This window comes from Schistocerca serialis, chromosome 1, assembly GCF_023864345.2.
Source record: "Schistocerca serialis cubense isolate TAMUIC-IGC-003099 chromosome 1, iqSchSeri2.2, whole genome shotgun sequence".
NCBI classification, from domain to species: domain Eukaryota; kingdom Metazoa; phylum Arthropoda; class Insecta; order Orthoptera; family Acrididae; genus Schistocerca; species Schistocerca serialis.
Genome location: NC_064638.1, coordinates 118,424,759 through 118,445,864, shown reverse-complemented (window position 1 = coordinate 118,445,864; position 21,106 = coordinate 118,424,759). Strand labels below are relative to the sequence as shown.

The window sequence follows — 21,106 nt, the reverse complement described above, 5'->3', positions numbered from 1 at the left end:
TGTTCAGCTGATTCGATTTTTAGTTTAAATGATTTGTGGAGGGGTTCATGGGCCAGTGGGTGGAAAGGGGATGTATTATTATTATTATTATTATTATTATTATGTGCGATTGGACCCATACGGATCACGCAAAGCTTTTCCGATTCAATTTTTTAATTCTCCAAACTTCTCTCATTCTTTCCCCGTGAATTCTCTTTCTTTCCTCTGTCCATTTTGTCCCCTGTCTCTTGCAAACTTCATTCTCGGGTTGTACTTTCCAACTATTGATTTTTTGCCTGTATACATTTCTGTTTATAACTTCTGAAGAATTTATTTGTGCATTTGCTAGATCTGTTTTGGTTTCTTGTATCCAGGGTATGGTTTTCAATTTTTCAATGTATATTAAAATTTTGTGGGAGAGTCTGGGTGTTGGGAGTCTGTGGATATGACCGTAAAATTTTAGTCTTCTTTTCCGGATGTCTGCGGCGAGGTTAGATAATTTTTCTGTAGTTTTCCGAGACTGTAACCTGTATCCATCTTCCGTTCTTTTTGGGCCAAGAATCTTTCTGATAATTTTGCGTTCCTCTTTCAGGATGCCTTCCAGGTCGCCTTTTCTATGGAGTGTGAGTGTTTCGCGTCTGTCCATCTAGTAGGTGCGGTTGTATTATATGCTCCAGGAACTGACCATCCCTGGTTCTAAACACCCAGTGGAAACACTGGACCAAAACTTACAAGCTATCATGATTCGTGAGAGTAATGACAGAATTATTATTATTATTATTATTATTATTATTATGACAATCCTCTATTGGAGTGTTACTTAATTATTTTATCTATTAGTGTAAAAATGGGTTGCGTGACGTCCATTTGAACTTTGAACAGGATTTTATTTTCTGCTTTCGTTTTCTGTGTGTGGTAATTTTCTCTCAAGGTTAAGGTCAATTCACACAGGCCGTCACGCCACGTCCTGCCCCGTAAAAACATTCTGCGGTGCATTTCAGATCGCGGCATCCACACTGGCCGTCCAATCCCATATCATGGCGCAGTCAAGGTTTCTTGGCAAGAAAGTTTGGACGGCTGACGTCATCCGTCCGTTATTGATCACGCCACGCCCATGCGCATTTCCTCCCGATATACTGCCATGTGCAGATATCCGTATTTGGTTTAGTTCTGGTATTAGTGGTTAATATCAGTTGTTTTTTGTTCGTTATTTGTTACAAAACTGTTTCGTTTCGTTATTTTTTCATTTCGTTATTTCTTTTGTTAAAATTTATAGTGTACGACGAAAGGTTAATTGAAGCAGTGAAACAGCAGTCTGGATTGTATGACATGAGCGTACAAAATTACTTGCCCTCGACTACGTTTATAATGTGGATTTTTATACATCCCGGTCCGGTATTTAATATTTTACAATGAAATGCATGCAACATGGCTGTAACTTGAAGTGAGAAAAGTACTGTGGATAGAATCAGATTGATTAGTAGGTGGAATTTATTTGTATATTGTCAGGCATTCGTAGTGTATCGTAAAGAAATGGCCTGAAACCTTTAGACACTGCAAGTTATTTGTTTAAATATGTGTTTGTGAAAGGCTTATTTATTGTTAAGTAGCTCTCTGAATTGGGAATGAAACAGTTTTGCAGTCATCAGTGGTCAATACATGTGTTTTCACTAGCTAACCCCAGTGCAAATAAGGAATTTGAACTATTAAAAGCCAAACACAAGACTTAAAGAAAACCCATAAACCTTGAAGGGAAAGGTATTGAAGGAGATTTGACTATTGCACAAAAATTTGCAGTGGACTGTCAGTGAACATTAAGCTTAAACATTTTTCACGGGACGTGATGGCAGCTCGTAACACTGCGTTTCTTTCAGTAATTATGGCTGCAATTTGACATAACAAATAAAAAAACTTACTTTCTAAAATATAAAATGAAGTTTCCTTTCCCTCGAGCTTCTTGTAAAGTGTGTGTGAAATACCCTCTCCGTACCGCGTAATGATATTTTTTGGACCCACAGTTTTTTATTGTGTTGTTCTGCGCTTCTGTCTTCCTTCTCAGATGTACAAGCTATCCCTGCAAGCTGAAAACCATTAGAGTTCAATAAATCTCATTTTCGTACAAATGTGGACTCAAATACCCACATATGTAAGCTAGCACGTTGTGCATGTGCACTTCACGTATAGAAACAGTTTAAAATCAACTTGCAAATATCGCAGTTACCACGAAGAAAACAGTTTAGGATAGCGATGGGAGTTGAGATCACGAGGACGTGCCGTGGCGTGACGGCCAGTGTGAGTACACCTTCATGTGACGGTGCTGGACGGATCGTGTGAAGTGGTCTTTAGGAGATATTTTTTATTGTTGATTCTAGTTATTTTCATGTCTTCTTCTCTGGAGATTGCTTTGTGTCTGTGTTCTCTTAGTTGTTTCCAGGCTCTCATGTATTATATGAAGATAGTAACTATTTCGAAAGAACAGATACCAATGATGACCATGCACCTTGTCTAGAAAGAAATGATAATTATCGAAACCCTCAGCTGCCAACAGGTGTTGTTGATATACCCCAATGGGAACAGCTGAAAATGTGTGCCCCGACCAGGATTCGAACCCGGGATCTCCTGCTTACATGGCAGATGCTCTACCCATCTGAGCCATCGAGGGCACAGAGGAGAGCGCGACCGCAGGGACTTATCCCTTGCACGCTTCCCACGAGACCCACATTCCTAACTGTCCACAACCTACATTCGTAATGTTCCATTAACCTTCTCCTGTGTGAATGTGCACTCTTTGCCCGAACTCTTACGGGAATCGTCACCTTAGTTGGCGCGAGTAATGAGTGAATGGGCAAATATCCTTTAGGAACATTACGAATGTAGGTTGTGGACAGTTGGGAATATGGGATAAGTCCCTGCAGTGGCGCAATCCTCCGTGCCCTCGGGGGCTCAGCTGGGGGTCCGCCCCGATAGCTGTGTGGTCAGCGTGACGGATTGCCGTCCTACGGGCCCGGGTTCGATTCCCGGCTGGGTTGGAGACTTTCTCTGCTCAGGGACTGGGTGATGTGTTGTCTTCATCATCATTTCATCCCCATCCGTCGCGTAGGTCTCCCAATGTGGCGTTGAATGGAATAAGACCTGTACCAGGGCGGCCGGACCTGCCCCGCAAGGGGCCTCCCGGCCAATGACGCCAAACGCTCATTTCCATCCGGGTCTGGTTCCTTCCCCCTTTCAATCTTAGTGAGCATGGCTTCGTCTCGAGATTTCGCTGAAACAACCGATTTTCAGTCATATCGATATTTTTCAACATCACTTTTACGTGAATGTTAAAACTGCTCAAAATATTGGGTTTCTGAAATACTCGATTTTCGTTTCTGCCGGCGCGGTAGTTCAGCGTGTTCGGTCAAGGAGCTGGTTGGCCTCTGTAATAAAAAACTGAGTGGAAGGGTCAACAAACGAACTTTAACAGATGCCGTGCGACGTCCGCAACGACAAAACCCAACGATCAAAAAAAAAAAAAAAAAAAAAAAAAAAATAGAGCGTCTGCCATGTAAGCAGGAGATCCCGGGTTCGAGTCCCGGTAGGGGCACACATTTTCAGCTGTCCCCATTGAGGTGTATCAACAACACCTGTTGGCAGCTGAGGGTTTCGATTAATTATCATTTCTTTCTAGAGAAGCTGCATGGTTATAATTGGTATCTGTTTTTCCGGACAGTTACTATCTTCATATACAGGGCTATTACAAATGATTGAAGCGATTTCATAAATTCACTGTAGCTCCATTCATTGACATATGGTCACGACACACTACAGATACGTAGAAAAACTCATAAAGTTTTGTTCGTCTGAAGCCGCACTTCAGGTTTCTGCCGCCAGAGCGCTCGAGAGCGCAGTGAGACAAAATGGCGACAGGAGCCGAGAAAGCGTATGTCGTGCTTGAAATGCACTCACATCAGTCAGTCATAACAGTGCAACGACACTTCAGGACGAAGTTCAACAAAGATCCACCAACTGCTAACTCCATTCGGCGATGGTATGCGCAGTTTAAAGCTTCTGGATGCCTCTGTAAGGGGAAATCAACGGGTCGGCCTGCAGTGAGCGAAGAAACGGTTGAACGCGTGCGGGCAAGTTTCTCGCGTAGCCCGCGGAAGTCGACGAATAAAGCAAGCAGGGAGCTAAACGTACCACAGCCGACGGTTTGGAAAATCTTACGGAAAAGGCTAAAGCAGAAGCCTTACCGTTTACAATTGCAACAAGCCCTGACACCCGATGACAAAGTCAAACGCTTTGAATTTTCGGCGCGGTTGCAACAGCTCATGGAAGAGGATGCATTCAGTGCGAAACTTGTTTTCAGTGATGAAGCAACATTTTTTCTTAATGGTGAAGTGAACAGACACAATGTGCGAATCTGGGCGGTAGAGAATCCTCACGCATTCGTGCAGCAAATTCGCAATTCACCAAAAGTTAACGTGTTTTGTGCAATCTCACGGTTTAAAGTTTACGGCCCCTTTTTCTTCTGCGAAAAAAACGTTACAGGACACGTGTATCTGAACATGCTGGAAAATTGGGTCATGCCACAACTGGAGACCGACAGCGCCGACTTCATCTTTCAACAGGATGGTGCTCCATCGCACTTCCATCATGATGTTCGGCATTTCTTAAACAGGAGATTGGAAAACCGATGGATCGGTCGTGGTGGAGATCATGAACAGCAATTCATGTCATGGCCTCCACGCTCTCCCGACTTAACCCCATGCGATTTCTTTCTGTGGGGTTATGTGAAAGATTCAGTGTTTAAACCTCCTCTACGAAGAAACGTGCCAGAACTGCGAGCTCGCATCAACGATGCTTTCGAACTCATTGATGGGGACATGCTGCGCCGAGTGTGGGAGGAACTTGATTATCGGCTTGATGTCTGCCGAATCACTAAAGGGGCACATATCGATCATTTGTGAATGCCTAAAAACACTTTTTGAGTTTTTGTATGTGTGTGCAAAGCATTGTGAAAATATCTCAAATAATAAAGTTATTGTAGAGCTGTGAAATCGCTCCAATCATTTGTAATAACCCTGTAGTTAAAGGCTACCCGGCCATTGACCTCCTTCTGTGCGAATGCGCACACTTTGCCCAAACTCTTACGGGAATCGTTACCCTAGTAATGAGTGAATGGGAAAATATCCTTTAGGAACAGGTTCATGAACCTTAACAAATATTTTTATAAACCACATTGAACAAAGTATTTTCACGAAAACAACATTACACTGGTTCTGCTTAATAGATGAAACACAAATAAAAATTGAAAAATTACATTCTGACTTCAATAAGGTATCTGAAAATATATAGTCAACAACTGAAAGTGAAGAGACCAACCAAATTAACTTTCTGGTTATAAAAATAAAAAAAAAACGATAAGCATATGTTTGAAAATTACAGTAAACCCACAACAACTGACATTATAATTCCCCAATCCTCAAACCACCCACACTCACAAAAGCAAGCAGCACTTCGACACGTGCTCCATAGATTCAACACAGTGGCCCTCAGAGAAAAACACCTATCAAAATAACTTGACATAACAATGTAGATACAGAAAAACAAAGGTTACTGTAGTAAAATAGTCACAAAGCTAAACAACAAAATTATAAGTAAAGTAAAAGCAGAAAACACAAAACCACAGACAACAGCTCAACAGAAACAATCACAATCGCAAACACTCAGTACCATAACAACTACACAGAATAATCAGGAAAATATAAGAGAAAATACAAGATGATGCACAGTAACATACAAAAACCAATCCATGAACAAAATCACAACGTTTTCAAAAGAATGGGCGTAAACACAGCACACGCAACAGATAATGCTATCAAAAAATAACCCCAAGACTGACAAAAGACATAGACATACACCAGAAAGCAGGTATATATCAATTAAACTGTAACACTTGTGATGGCAGATACATAGAAAAAAACACGCAGAACATTTGAATGCAGATTGAAAGAACACATGAGAGCCTGGAAGTATGGGACAAACCACTTCACATTTCCAGAATACCTAAGAGATCACAATCACAAACCAACGTAAGCAAACCAGTCAGGATGAGACATAAAGTGAATACACAGTAGTTACGACTCTAAGTCAGAGTGTTCGGTAAAATATCTACAATTAGTGACAAAAGACTTATAGTGCTCCATAACAATTAGGGCAAGCAGTATGAAAATTGCGAATAACAAAGTTCATAATATAAAATGAGCTCGTATTTCGTAAGTGAAGTTATAGTGCGTCCTCCGTCGTGTGACCAGATGACAGGAACGCAGATGCAATTCAAAAACGCGAATAACTGTAAGTGTTCACTTATTTACGTAAAAATAAGACGTGAGCTGTTTCATAATCTGAAAATATGGCAAATCGAAACAAAAAAGCATTATTCTATATTCCACTGAAGTCACCTGAAAGTAAAAAAGCGAAACGCGTCTCAAAGAAATAAATTACACTGATGTCCAAAATTGAAGCAACAAACTGCTCTTCCCCCGTCCTGTATTCACGATATAATCACACAAACTGTCGACGAATGTCGTTACTATCGTGTCCTGCACGGCACCTCCCAAGCGGGGTAGTGTCTGCAGGGTAGTTCCACAGTCACTGTGTAGACAGTCACAGGCGGTGCAATATGGCTCAGAGAAGACGCCTACAGACTCTCTGCTATGGAGGATGTTAGGAAGAACAGAAGCAAGACAGTCGCGAACTGATGTGGCCCGATGGCTTAATGTGAATCGTTCTGTTGTTTCTCGGATGAGGTGACAGTTTATAGAGATCGAAACTCTATCCCGGAGACCAGGACAGTGCCGACCACATGTGACATCAGAAAGAGCGGACCGTCATTTGGCTGTAAGTGCACGACGGTACCGCTTCAATAATGCACTGCAACTGGCATCTGACCTCGCAGCATCCCACGGACGTGTTGTATCGAGGCAAACGGTGTACAGAATGCTTCAACAGAGTGGCCTTTATTGTTGGAGACCTGCTGTCTGTTTACCTCTGGCGTGTCTTCACAGAACGGAACATGTTGAGTGGAGCCGTCAACATGCCACCGGGACGGTCGAACGGCGGGTCAATGATCTTTTCACAGATGAGACCCGATTTGAACTGGAGAGTGATTCTCGACGGATTTCGGGACCCAAACATTGTGGAAAGAGACCGATGTCGAGGAGGATCTCTAACGGTGTGGGTAGGGGTTATGTTGACCACTCGATTCCTCTTCATGAAATTGTAAGGGTGAATCAGCAAGATACCGTGATCTTGGGATCTCATGCGCGGATGTTGCTAGGTGCTGTGGGCCCAGACTTTGTATCGATGACGATAATGCTCGACCTCATACAGCACACGTCGCTAATATTTTCTTGGAAACGGAAGATATTGCACGCATGGCGTGGCCTGCTCGCTCTCCCGATTTGCATCCCATAGAGCAAATCTTGGATGCACTACGGAGACGAGTTGTATCATGTCAGTATCCACCAACCACTCTCTAAGACCTGTGAGCAGCTCTGCAGGAAGAATGGGCGTTATTGCCTCAACTTGAGACTGATGACATCATTCACAGCACGTCCCGTCGTTGTCAGGCCTATATTGGTGCCAGGGGTGGTCACACCACAGCACATTAACAAATTGTCAGATTGTGTGTGTGTAAACCTGTTAAGTTGGCAAAAACGAAGAGCATTTTTGTTTACCGTTATGCATGTCCGCCCCGATAGCTGAGTTGCGCCGGCAAGGTAGCCCAGCGTGTTCAGCCAGAGGGTAAGCTGCCCTCTGTAATAAAATAACTGAGTTCATCGATCAACAACGAACCTTAACGACGTCCTCTCCGAGCAGATACAACGTACGAAAGCGAACATTTCTGCAGGATCTGACCATCATTTTGCAGGACAATGCTCAAGCACTTACAGTGCAAGCTGTTACTGATCTGTTTGCTGATGGGCTGCTAAGTGCTATACCACCTACTCGCTCCCCTGACTTAAGCCCTCGTAAGTTCAACTCGATTTCTAAACTGTAGGGAACACTTCACAGCATTCGCTTCAAAACTGCTACAAATTCGTCGCGCAACAAATCGCGCCGCTCGAACTGTCAACACAACTGGGAGTGCTAAGATTATGTTATGACTTCTACAGCGCTGGCAACGGGTTATACACAATGCTGGTGACTACTTTGAAGGTCAGTAAAACTTTGAAACATATATCTATTTTGTACGAGCTGTAAATAAATAGTTGCCACTATTAAATTTCCAACCCTCGTATATACAACCGCTCGCTCACAGAAAGATCCGTACCTAAAGACTGGAAAACTGCCCAGGTCACACCAATACCCAAAAAGGGAAGTAGGAGTAAACCGTTGAATTACAGGCCCATATCACTAACGTCGATTTGCAATAGGGTTTTGGAACATATACTGTATTCGAACATTATGAAGTACCTCGAAGCAAACGATTTATTGAGACATAGTCAGCACAGATTCAGAAAATATCATACTTGCGAAACACAGCTACCTGTTTATACTCATGAAGTAATGAGTGTTATCGACAGGGGATGTCAAATTGATTCCGTATTTTTAGATTTCCAGAAGGCTTTCGACACCGTTCCTCACAAGCGTCTTTTAATCAAACTGCGTGCCTATGGAATATCGCCTCAGTTGGGCGACGGATTCGTTATTTCCTGTCAGAAAGGTCACAGTTTGTAGTAACAGAAGGAAAGCCATCGAGTAAAACAGAAGTAATATACGGCGTTCCCCAAGGAAGTGTTATGGGCCCTCTGTTGTTCCTGATCTATATTAACGGTATAGGAGACAATCTTAGTAGCCTTCTTAGATTGTTTGCAGATGATGCTGTCATTTACCTTCTTGCGAAGTCATCAGATGACCGAAACGAATTGAAAAATGATTTAGATAAGATATCTTTATGGTGCGAAAAGTGGCAATTGACCCAGAATAAAGAAAAGTGGAAGTTATTCACATGAGTACTAAAAGAAATCCGCTAAATTTCGATTACGCGATAAGTCACACAAATCTTAGGCTGTCAATTCAACTAAATACTTAGGGATTACAATTACAAATAAATTAAATTGGAACGATCACATAGATAATGTTGTCCTATTCTGGAGTACTGCCGTGCGGTGTGGGATCCGCATCACGTGGGACTGACGCATGACATCGAAAAAGTTCAAAGAAGGGCGCCTCGTCTTGCATTATTGCCAAATAGGGGAGATAGTGCCAGAGACATGACACGTGGAGTGTCAATCATTAAAACAAAGGCGTTTTTCGTTGCCACGGGATGTCCTCATGAAATTTCAATCCCCAGTTTTCTCCTCCGATTGCGAAAATATTCTGTTGACACCTACATAGGGAGAAATGATCGTCACGATAAAGTAAGAGAAATCAGGGCTCGCATAGAAAAATTTAAGTGCTCGTTTTTCCAGTGCGCTGTTCGAGAGTGGAACGATAGAGAGACAGCTTGAAGGTGTTTCATTGAACCCTCTGCCAGGCACTTTATTGTGAATAGCAGAGTAATCACGTAGATGTAGATGCAGATATTACTGTAGCAAGGCGCTACTGATAGAAGTTATCATTGATTGACAGCGATAGATAATACTAAATTATATCTTTGCTTTGTGGATGTATTCTCCAATTCTCGTAAAATTTTAGTACCGTTGACTCTGATTGAGTGTACTTACGATTATTCGTTGAAGCTTTAAAAGAGGAACAATTACAATAGGCAACTGATCTATATGATGTATTCATCAGTTATATACGAAAGTTATCGTTTCTGGTGCCTACGTTGTTGAGAAAGTGTTTAGTTGTGTTGTCAGAGCACACAGAGTAAGCTTCACTAAGGTTGCTGTTATTGGTAAAGTAAATACATCATTCCTGTTCACCGTAGACACTCGCAAATAGTGGTTTTATAATGGTTATTGACACTTGCTTTGGTGGCAGTTTATCTTCCGAACCTAGTGAACACTGATGGTCAGACACGTTGTTGTAATTAACATACAGATAGCTATCGCTGACCCAATTATAGCACTAAAAGCGTTATTGTGTCCATTCTCTTGTACATAATGATGTCGTAGCGAGCTGTAGTGTGATTTATAGTGGGAGAAGCTGATTATCAAATCTTACGTGACGTCGTTGTGTTAGCACAGACGATTATTACAAGTGACACAGATTACTTCTTTGAGTGTAAGCAAGGTATTGTCAGTACAACTTATTGTAGCATTACGAGAGTGAATTACATTGTCCGGCGTTGCTTTTCACCTACGTATTGCAGTGCTGTTAGAGTCTGTTCATACAGTGTATCACCTACGAGTTAGTAGCATCTAAAAAATGGGCACAGTACAACTTACAAATGATACGGTATCTGGATTACCACCTACGACTCATTAAGGAAAGTCTGCTACCGGAATCCAATAGTGCACAGAGCGGCTCATAATTGGCAGATGCACACACAGATGGTTATGGGTCACCCCTTTTTCTTTTTTACATGCACTCAGCAACGTGATATAGGTGCCCTACCAGCCCTGTCTATGGCGTCAGCTGTCGAAACCCCTTTTCTGTTGCCCTCGTTCTGCGAGCAAAATGCCCCTGCGTACCTTGGGAGAACCTCACCTTACTAGTGTAAACCGTGCCCAAGGTAGGTTTGGCGTAAGACTGAGATGACGCTTTCTTACAGCCTCTCCTTTGATCGGCTTGTTTAACCCCCTCCACAAGAGTGACTAAGTTATCGAAGTCACGACAGGTAGTCGGCCTCTCGACAGACGGGACCCTGGAACGATCCTGCGGCGTAATCCCTTGCCGAACGGTGGCAACAATCTCGTGCTCGGCAGACTCTAGATAAAAAGTCCACGGCTGCCGTGCATGCTTCATGAGTATGCTCAGCTAGGTTCTAGTAATCATGTTGGAAACGGGAAATGTATTGATTAACGTGCTCGCTCTTAATCCTGGTAGATAGGCGCTCCCTTGGAACGCGGGCGAGCAGTTCCCTTAAATAGCCCTTCCTCTTTAAAATCTCACTGACCATTTCAGACAAGGACCCTTGACACAAAGTGTACATCAACAGAAAAACGGTTTCCCACGACATTTTAAAACGTTAAGTTGTTCTTCTATTGTAACAGTAAACCACAAAAATTTAACCCTGTTGAGTATCGATAGCAAGACGTTCTATCCCGCGCAACACATTCAAGAAAGGATTAGGTGATTTAGCAAAACTGGACTGTGGATTCTCTATACTGCCACTTCCGGGCCCCAGAGAAACAATTCCGTTTTCGTTAACCACCGGATGTTGCAATTCACTAACCCCGGATCACACTCCCACTCTAAGGCACTCAAACTAATTTGTAAATTATCACTCTATTATGGATTTTATTAGCCTCAGGTCTGAACTGGGAATCCGTGACTGCGGAAGCCAGGTTACAGCCCTTCGCAACCAGTGCCTAAAATGCGCCTGCATGCGGTACAGCTGAGCGCACGATGGGGCACTGAACCGAAGGACCTTTAAGCACTGCTCTCTTTCTGATAGGGAAGCGACGCAGTGCTCCATGGCCACGCCCACCTGACCAATACGCTCCACCGTCACCTGCACCGGAGCCCTCACAGTTGCGCCAATAGCTCTGCGACGTCCCCATCCTCTGTCAGTCCTCCAGCTTTATTCTCGTATCTCAACTGGTCACTACAAAGGCAGCCCCAAAACCAAAAAACAACTAACTGTTCTTAGCCAGATGCAATACTAGTGTTACTAGTGTTAATGCAGAAACAACCACACTCTAGCTACCAGAATGACACGCACCACTGGCATAAGGTTGCCTAGGGGTGAAAGGACCAGGAACAATCAGGATTGCTCATCATTCATACCAAGATTTTTACTAGCGCTTCTTAGGAAAAGCAACTTTACCGATTGGGTCAATACGACCCTGACTTATTAAGTCAAAACCATCCAATTAGATAAACAATTTAAAAACAATAACCGTTGTTGTTGTTGTAGTCTTCAGTCCAGAGACTGGTTTGATGCAGCTCTCCATGATACTCTATCCTGTGCAAGCTTCTTCATTTCCCAGTACCTACTGCAACCTTCTGAATCTGCTTAGTGTATTCATCTCTTGGTCTCCCTCTACAATTTTCACCATCCACGCTGCCCTCCAATACTAAATTGGTGATCCCTTGATGCCGCAGAACGTGTCCTACTAACCGACCCCTTCTTCTAGTCAACTTTGCCACAAATTTCTCTTCTCCTCAATTCTATTCAATACCACCTCATTCGTTATATGATCTACCCATCTAATCTTCAACATTTTTCTGTAGCACCACATTTCGAAAGCTTCAATTCTCTTCTTGTCTAAACCATTTATCGTCCATGTGGCTACATTCCATACAAATACTTTCAGAAACGACTTCCTGACACTTAAATCTATACTCTCTTCTTCAGAAACGCATTTATTGCCATTGCTACTCTACATTTTATATCCTCTCTACTTCGACAATCATTAGTTATCTTGCTCCCCAAATAGCAGAACTCATCTACTACTTTAAGTGTCTCATTTCCTAATCTAATTCTCTTAGCATCACCTGATTTAATTAGACTACACTCCATTATTTTCGTTTTACTTTTGTTGCTGTCCATCTTATATCCGCCACTAAAGACACTGTCCATTCCGTTCAACTGCTCTTCCAAGTCTTTTGCTGTCTCTGACAGAATTACAATGTCATCGGCGAACCTCAAAGATTTTATTTCTTCTCCATGGATTTTAATTCCTACTCCAAGTTTTTCTTTTGTTTCCTTTACTGCTTGCTCAATATACATATTGAATAAAATCGGGGATAGGCTACAACCCTGTCTCACTCCCTTCCCAACCGCTGCTTCCCTTTCATGCCCCTCGATTGTTATGACTGCCATCTTGTTCTTGTACAAATTGTAAATAGCCTGTTGCTCCCTGTATTTTGCCCCTGCCACCTTCAAAATTTGAAAGAGAGTATTCCAGTCAACCTTCTCAAAAGCTTTCTCTACGTCTACAAATGCTATAAACGTAGGTTTGCCTTTTCTTAACCTATCTTCTAGGATAAGTCGTAGTGTCAGTATTGCCTCACGTGTTCCAACATTTCTACGGAATCCGAACTGACCTCGGGGAAGATCAGTTCGGATTCCGTAGAAATGTTGGAACGCGTGAGGCAAATTTCGATGCCAAATCAGCCTGCTAAAGCGCCTGAGGTTATGCAACCTCTGCAACATCCCTTGGATGCGGTTTGCGAATGCTACACGCCTTGCACCACTGCACAGAAAGAATGTAGGCGTGTCGCATTATGGGTGACATTACGGGATCTTGAAAGAATGATCCTTTAATTTTAATTCTGCTGCGCAGTATACATGTGGTTACATATAAATGGTATTCTACCTGCAGCCCAGTAAAAGATGATGGTGTCCAAATCTACGATGAGTAGTAACAATTGTAGCTCATTCCTAAAAGTGAAAGTTGGCCGCAGAACACATTGCTGTGAATTTATATATTCGCTGTACAGATTAGTTGCTATTACTTCAACAAAAAAATCTGTCTTGAAATATGTACAGTCAAAATAAATGCATACGATGTCGGGTTTTATTAGAGGAGGAGGAGATTAGTTTTTAACGCCCCGTCGACAACGTGGTCATTAGAGACGGAGCACAAGCTCGGGTTAGGGAATGATTGGGAAGGAAATCGGCCGTGCCCTTTCAAAGGAACCATCCCGGCATTTGCCTGAAAAGATTTAGGGAAATCACTGAAAACCTAAATCAGAATGGCCGGAGACGGGTTCGAACCATCGTCCTCCCGAATGCGAGTCCAGTGTGCTACCCACTGCGCCAGAATCAGAGTATCTAGCTCCCATGACATTCTTGATGTTGAAGCTCTTTTGTCTATGTTTGCTTTAACAATAACATATGTTTTTGAGTGTAATCCGCCTTTAGCAAAACACAATTTTGTTTATTGTCCCAGACACGTTTCATTCAGTTGCAGTATCATCAGTTTTCTATTGTAATGGCTATTAAACATAAGGAATGTTCTTTACTGTTTAAATATATATAAATAGTAGTTTCTAAATCGTAATTATAGTTTCTTGAGGAGCACATGAAATTGAGTATTCATACCTTCTTACCACATGGTGTGGTTTTCCTGCTGTACTACGATTTTATAGTGTCTGTTTTTCTTTACAGTTTGTCACCTGCAACTATACACAACTTAATGTAGGCAAAACATTTACGCAAAAATTACGATTTCTAAAGTGTTGCGGCTATGCCTGAGATTAATAATTTATGTGAAAGGCTGTATCTATTTACATTATGTTTCACTTACTGTTTCTTTTTTCGTCATCTTCTTCCTTGTCAAGTTCAGTGTTTTGAGTTGTCACTGTCACTGTCTATCAGCTGTGATAACAAGATGGCGGACAGTGGAACAGTAGAGGTTGTGAAACAATGTAAATAGACACACACACACACACACACACACAACCTTTCACATAAATTATTAATCTCAGGCATAGCCACAACAGTCTAGAAATCGTAATTTTTGCGTAAATGTTTTGCCTACATTAAGTTGTATATAGTTGCAGGTGACAAACTGTAAAGAAATACAGACACTATAAAAACGTAATACAGCGGGAAAATCATACCATGTGGTAAGAAGGTATGAAAGCACAATTTTATGTGCTCCTCAAAAACCTGTAATTACGATTTGGAAACTAATATTTGTATGTATTTAAACGGTAAAGAACATTCCTTATGTTTAACAGCCATAACAATAAAAAAACCACTGATGATGCTGCAACTGCAGTGAAACATGTCTGGGACAAAAAACAAAATTGTGTTTTGCTAAAGGCGGACCCCACTCAGAAGCATATGTTATCTAGCTCCCATGTTTGTCCATCTGTCATGCTTAAACTTCACTCGACTTATATCACATTCTGATTCTGTAATACGTAGAGGCAGATGAAACACTATTATGCGATTCGTTTCATAGTGGCTTCCAGGTAATGTATGTAGATGTAGACGAAGCATGATTTCTAAATCGATAGCTAATTAATTATATGTTTAATGGGAGAGATAATTACACTACTGTCCATTAAAATTGCTACACCAAGAAGAAATGCAGATGATGAACGTGTATTTATTGGACAAATATATTATACTAGAACTGACATGTGATTACATTTTCACGCAATTTGGGTGCATAGATTCTGAGAAATCAGTACCCAGAACAACCACCTCTGGCCGTAATAACGGCCTTCATACGCATGGGCATTGAGTCAAGCAGAGCTTGGATGCCGTGTACAGGTACAGGAGCCCATGCAGCTTCAACATGATACCACAGTTCATCAAGAGTAGTGACTGGCGTATTGTGACGAACCAGTTGCTCGGCCACCATTAACCAGACGTTTTCAGTTGGTGAGAGATCTGGAGAATGTGCTGGCCAGGGCAGCAGTCGAACATTTTCTGTATTCAGAAAGGCCCGTATAGGAGTTGCAACATGCGGTCGTGCATTATCCTGCTGAAATGTAGGGTTTCGCAGGGATCGAATGAAGGGTGGAGCCACAGGTAGTAACATATCTGAAATGTAACGTCCACTGTACAAAGTGCCGTCAATGCGAACAAGAGGTGACCGAGACGTGTAACCAATGGCGCCCCATACCATCACGCCGGGTGATACGCCAGTATGGCGACGACGAATATACGCTTCCAATGTGCGTTCACCGCGATGTCGCCAAACACGGATGCGACCATCATGATGCTGTAAACAGAACCTGGATTCATCCGAAAAAATGACGTTTTGCTATTCGTGCACCCAGGTTCGTCGTTGAGTACACCATCTGAGGCGCTCCTGTCTGTAATGCAGCGTAAAGCGTAACCGCAGCCATAGTCTCTGAGCTGACACTCCAGGCTGCTGTGCAGATGGTTGTTGTCTTGCAAACGTCCCCATCTGTTGACTCAAGGGATCGAGACGTGGCTGCACGAGCCGTTACAGCCATGCGGATAAGATGCCTGTCATCTTGACTGCTAGTGATACGAGGCCGTTGGGATCCAGCACGGCGTTCCATATTACTCTCCTGAACCCACCGATTCCATATTCTGCTAACAGTCATTGGATCTCGACCAACGCAAGCAGCAATGTCGCGATACGATAAACCGCAATCGCGATAGGCTACAATCCGATATTTATCAAAGTCGGAAACTTGATGGTACGCCTTTCTCCTCCTTACACGAGGCATCACAACAACGTTTCACCAGGCAACGCCGGTCAACTGCTGTTTGTGCATGAGAAATCGATTCGAAACGTTCCTCATGTCAGCACGTTGTAGGTGTCGCCACCGGCGCGAACCTTGTGTCAATGCATGTGCATATCACAGCATCTTCTTCCTGTCGGTTAAATTTCACGTCTGTTGCACGTCATCTTCCTGGTGTAGCATTTTTAATGGCCAGTAGTGTAGGAATTTTAAAACAAACTGGACGTGTATCGCAGCAATGTGTTCTGCGGCGCGGCGGCCGTTAGTCCGGTAAGCTGTCTAGTCTGCAATGCACAGGGGACGCGACGTGGCCCGGGGCTCCCAGCGACCGACGGCCCGGCGGTGGGCAGGTCACGGCCACCCGTGACGTCACACGGGCGCACTGCCCCAATGGCTGCGGCAGCGAAGCGGCGCGGACTGGCGCGTACGTAGACCTCGGTAATTTGAAGTAACTGTAACAGAGCAGAGCTCGAATTTGGGAAAACTCGAATTACACGGAGAGTAACACTCTTAGCGACCTTTTATTTGAAAACAGGTTTAGAATTTGATGTTCACAGCATTGTTACAGTAGAGAAAGTTATTTCATGGGTTAATGTATAACTTGCAGTTGGTTTTAGAATAATAGAATAGATCTAATAGAAACACACATTGTAATATTGCTAGAGAAGGCCGAAATGCACGCTATAAGCTCACGCAGGATGGCGTGAGGTCTGAAACAGGATACGTAATGAATGCTATAAAGAAAAGTACGTAGCTTCTGGAATACTTAACTTTAATCCATCATTTTTATACATCGTTCTTGATGAGACATGCTTCATACGATAACTATCAATTGCTATGGCGCCTTGCTAGGTCGTAGCCATTGACTTAGCTGAAGGCTATTCTATCTTCTCTGCAAATAAACGAGGCTTCGTCAGTGTTGCATCGCTAGCTAAGTCGTCCGTACAATTGGGCGAGTGCTAGTAAGTCTCTCTAGACCTGCCGTGTGGCGGCGCTCGATCTGCAATTACTGACAGTGGCGACATGCGGGTTCGTCGTATGCTACCGGACCGCGGCCGATTTAAAAGCTACCACCTAGCAAGTGTGGTGTCTGGCGGTGACACCACATTGCTCCCCCGCAAATCGGCGAACGGTCGTGTTATAATGCTTCCGCCCGCCGTGGGGAGGACCCCATGTTGGCGTGTGGGATGAGGTGGGGAACCTAACAACAGGCGAGGCTGTGCCACTCGCTCCCGGCCATTCGGTCCGAGGGGAGCTAGGAAACGCCTGAAAACCTAGTCCAGGGTGCACGCCAACATGCGGTGTATGCGCCCGTAAAGAGACAGGAGGGGCCGAAGTGTCGACCTCCATCGCGTCGGGGTACCCGACGCGCGAAGGCGCCATGTGGTCCGGAGCGGGCAAGAGGTCCATGGCGGAGGATTGCTGGTCACGGGAAGCAATCGGCGGCGCGTGACCCAGGGAGGCGCTTGGCGGCTGCAGCGACGCATCCACTGCGGGCCGCGGCGTCGGCGGGAGAACAGGCGGCGGCGGCGGCGGCGGCAGTGGCGCGTCGCCATGGTGCAAAATGGAAGGCAGCGTCGGTAACACCTGGGGATGAGGCGAACCAGTAGATGGGTCCCCAGGGCGCTCAACGGACGGCACCGTCGCTGAAAGCAGACGGGGAGCGGCAGAACCCTTGCGACGACAGAGGCGCAGCTGATTGAGATGCCGACGCACCTCACCAGAGGCCCCCAAAACCAGATACATAGCGCGGCCGAGGCAGCGAAGAATGCGCCCTGCGAGCCAACGCCGTGAACCTCGATAGTTGCGATAGTACACAACGTCGCCTGGAGCAAAAGCAGGTGGCTGCCGCTGCACAGGAACCTGATGTGGCGGATGCAACAAAGACATCAAGGTTCGATGAGGACGACCGTGAAGCAACTCAGCCGGCGAGCGACCATCGCGGGGCTGAGAGCGATACGAGGACAAAAAGAGCAATAACGCGTCCTCCCGAGAATGCGGCTCTTTAAACTTCAACATCTGTGACTTGAAAGTCCGGACCAATCGTTCAGCGGCACCGTTTGACTGAGGCGAAAACGGCGCGGATGTCAGATGTTGAATACCATTGGCCTTGCAGAATGACTGAAATTCTGCGGACATGAATTGTGGGCCATTGTCGGAAACAATAGTCTGTGGAAGACCTTCAATGCAAAAGATAGCGGATAACGCTTGGATGTTGGCAGAAGACGTCGTGGAAGACATCCGGACAACAAAATGAAATTACTGAAGGAATCGACAACAACCAACCATCGAGCATTCCAGAATGGACCAGCAAAATCGATGTGTAGGCGTTGCCAAAGGGAAGTGGCTTTTGGCCATGCAAAGAATTTCCGCGGTGGTGCGGATTGTTGTTCGGCACACGTCATGCAAGAAGAGCACATTTTCGTAATCGCAGCATCGATTCCGAACCAAGTACAGTGCTGACGAGCAAGTTGTTTCGTGCGCACTATACCCCAATGTCCTTGGTGGAGAAGCCGTAAGACAGAGGACTGTAATGAACGTGGGACCACGACTCTGGACTGATCATTATCAGAACGCAACAGCAAAACACCACGTCGTACAAAAAGTCTCTCCTTGTGAGCAAAATGTCGGCGAACCAACGGATCCTCGATCCGTGACTTCGATATGGGCCATTGCGTAGCAACAAAACGCAAAACGGTAGCAAGGACAGGGTCAGCAGCTGTGGCGGTAGCGACACGACGAAAATCAATCGGAAACGATTCGACCACGTCATCGGTTTCCGCATCAATGAACATGCAAGTACAGTGCGAATAAATTTCTGCGCTGTACGTGGAGGTACAGGCTTGTTCGGATGAAAAAGCGATGTCAAAGGTTTGTGGTCTGTGATGATGGTAAAGTGACGACCATACAAGAAATCATGAAACTTTGTAACACCAAACACGAGAGCCAAAGCTTCTTTCTCGATCTGTGAATAATTTCTTTGCGCAGACGACAGCAATTTGGACGCAAAGGCAATAGGGCGATCATGCGAGCCATCTTTGTGCGCAAGCACAGCACCGATCCCGAAATCCGATGCATCTACCATCAACAAAAGGGGTTTCTGGGGATCGAATGGCGTAAGGCAAGTATTTGAAAGCAACGCCGATTTCAACTGGCGAAAGGCGCGTTCGCATTCCGTCGTCCAGACAAACGGAACACCTTTACGGCGTAAGCGATGAAGGGGAGCTGAAATGGAAGAAGCGCGCGGCACAGTTTGGTTCACTGATAGGACCTGATTGACTATAGACAAGTTAAACAACTGAAATAAATCCAAACCAAACAAGTTCACTGCGGAAGAAGAACGAAGGACGTAAAATGACACAAGTTTTGTTTGTCCCTTGTGTGTTGCAAGAAGGCTGCACTGTCCTAACACAGGGATATGCTGTCCTGAATAACTCGTGAGCTTAACATTTGCGGCACGCAACGGAGGTGTGCCCAGTTGTTTGTACGTGTCTTTATTGATCAATGAAACTGCAGCTCCGGTATCGAGCTGGAATGGGAGCACGTTGCCATTAATGTCTAAGTCTACAAAAAGTTTATTGTCCTGCTGACGACAAGAGCGACTGTCTCGTGCAACGTGAACAGACACTGGTACAGAAGCACTTGCGACCTGACGAGATTTCAGGCGACGTCGACGCACACTTTTTGTGGGACGAACACAGTCACTGTCAGAAGGAGCGGCACTGGGCGGAGTGGAATGAATTACATGAATTTCCATGGGCGAAGGTTCACGAGCCTGAGCATTCTTGGTGCGATTCCGGCGCGAAGCAAAGGGCTGGGAATGGTGTTTTGTGTCCGATCTGAGCTTTTTCTGGCAAACACTCTGAACATGTCCTTTTTTATTACAGAAAAAGCGAATAGCTTGGCGTGACGGGCAATTCTCACGCGAATGTCTAGTAGCACACCGCGGGCGCACAATCCCTGGTAAGGCCTTGCAAAGTTGCAACCCACTCCCGATTAGTTTGACCGGCCGTACGTTTTGTACGAAAGAACGTATACCTTTTTGCAACGAAATTGACTGTTTCTTTGAAATATGCGTCTAAAGCAGACAAAATTTCTTCGTAGGACAGAGTTGCTACGTCGCGTCGGGGAAATAATTTCACTATCACACGGTACGTTTGCACCCCTACACACGCCAATAAATGAGGCTGCCGCTCGTTACCTTGAATTCTGTAGGCGGCGAGATGAATTCCAAATTGGCATGACCACTCCGTCCATGTTTCCATTTCCGCATCGAATGGACGAAACTGGGGTGCAACTGCATGTTGTGGCTGCGGTAGCGGTGAAGCGGCGGCTGCCGCATCGGTTTGCATTGCACGTTGACCCTGGACGAGCTGTCCAAGGGCATCCAATAACGCCTGCGTCTGCTGATTCTGCAAGCGATAAAATTCGGACAGTACATCTGGAGATTGTGGCGAAGCCATGACACAAGTAAATCAATCAAATAGAAAGAAGACTGTTTTCTTTATCCTCGTCGCCACTTGTTATACTGCTAGAGAAGGCCGAAATGCACGCTATAAGCTCACGCAGGATGGCGTGAGGTCTGAAACAGGATACGTAATGAATGCTATAAAGAAAAGTACGTAGCTGCTGGAATACTTAACTTTAGTCCATCATTTGTATACATCGTTCTTGATGAGTCATGCTTCATACGATAACTATCAATTGCTATGGCGTCTTGCTAGGTCGTAGCCATTGACTTAGCTGAAAGCTATTCTAACTATCTTCTCTGCAAATAAACGAGGCTTCGTCAGTGTTGCATCGCTAGCTAAGTCGTCCGTACAATTGGGGCGAGTGCTAATAAGTCTCTCTA

General features: G+C 44.4%; 1 protein-coding gene and 1 non-coding gene across 2 annotated transcripts in view; one reads left to right on the top strand and one right to left on the bottom strand.

Annotated features, from left to right (window-relative positions):
• LOC126463532 (regucalcin-like) overlaps positions 1-21,106 on the top strand; it is a 265,468-nt gene that overhangs the window by 7,551 nt on the left and 236,811 nt on the right. The gene's annotated exons all lie outside the window — the stretch shown is intronic.
• On the bottom strand, positions 2,568-2,642 carry Trnat-ugu (transfer RNA threonine (anticodon UGU)). The gene has a single exon. It is a non-coding gene; the product is annotated as a tRNA-Thr (tRNA).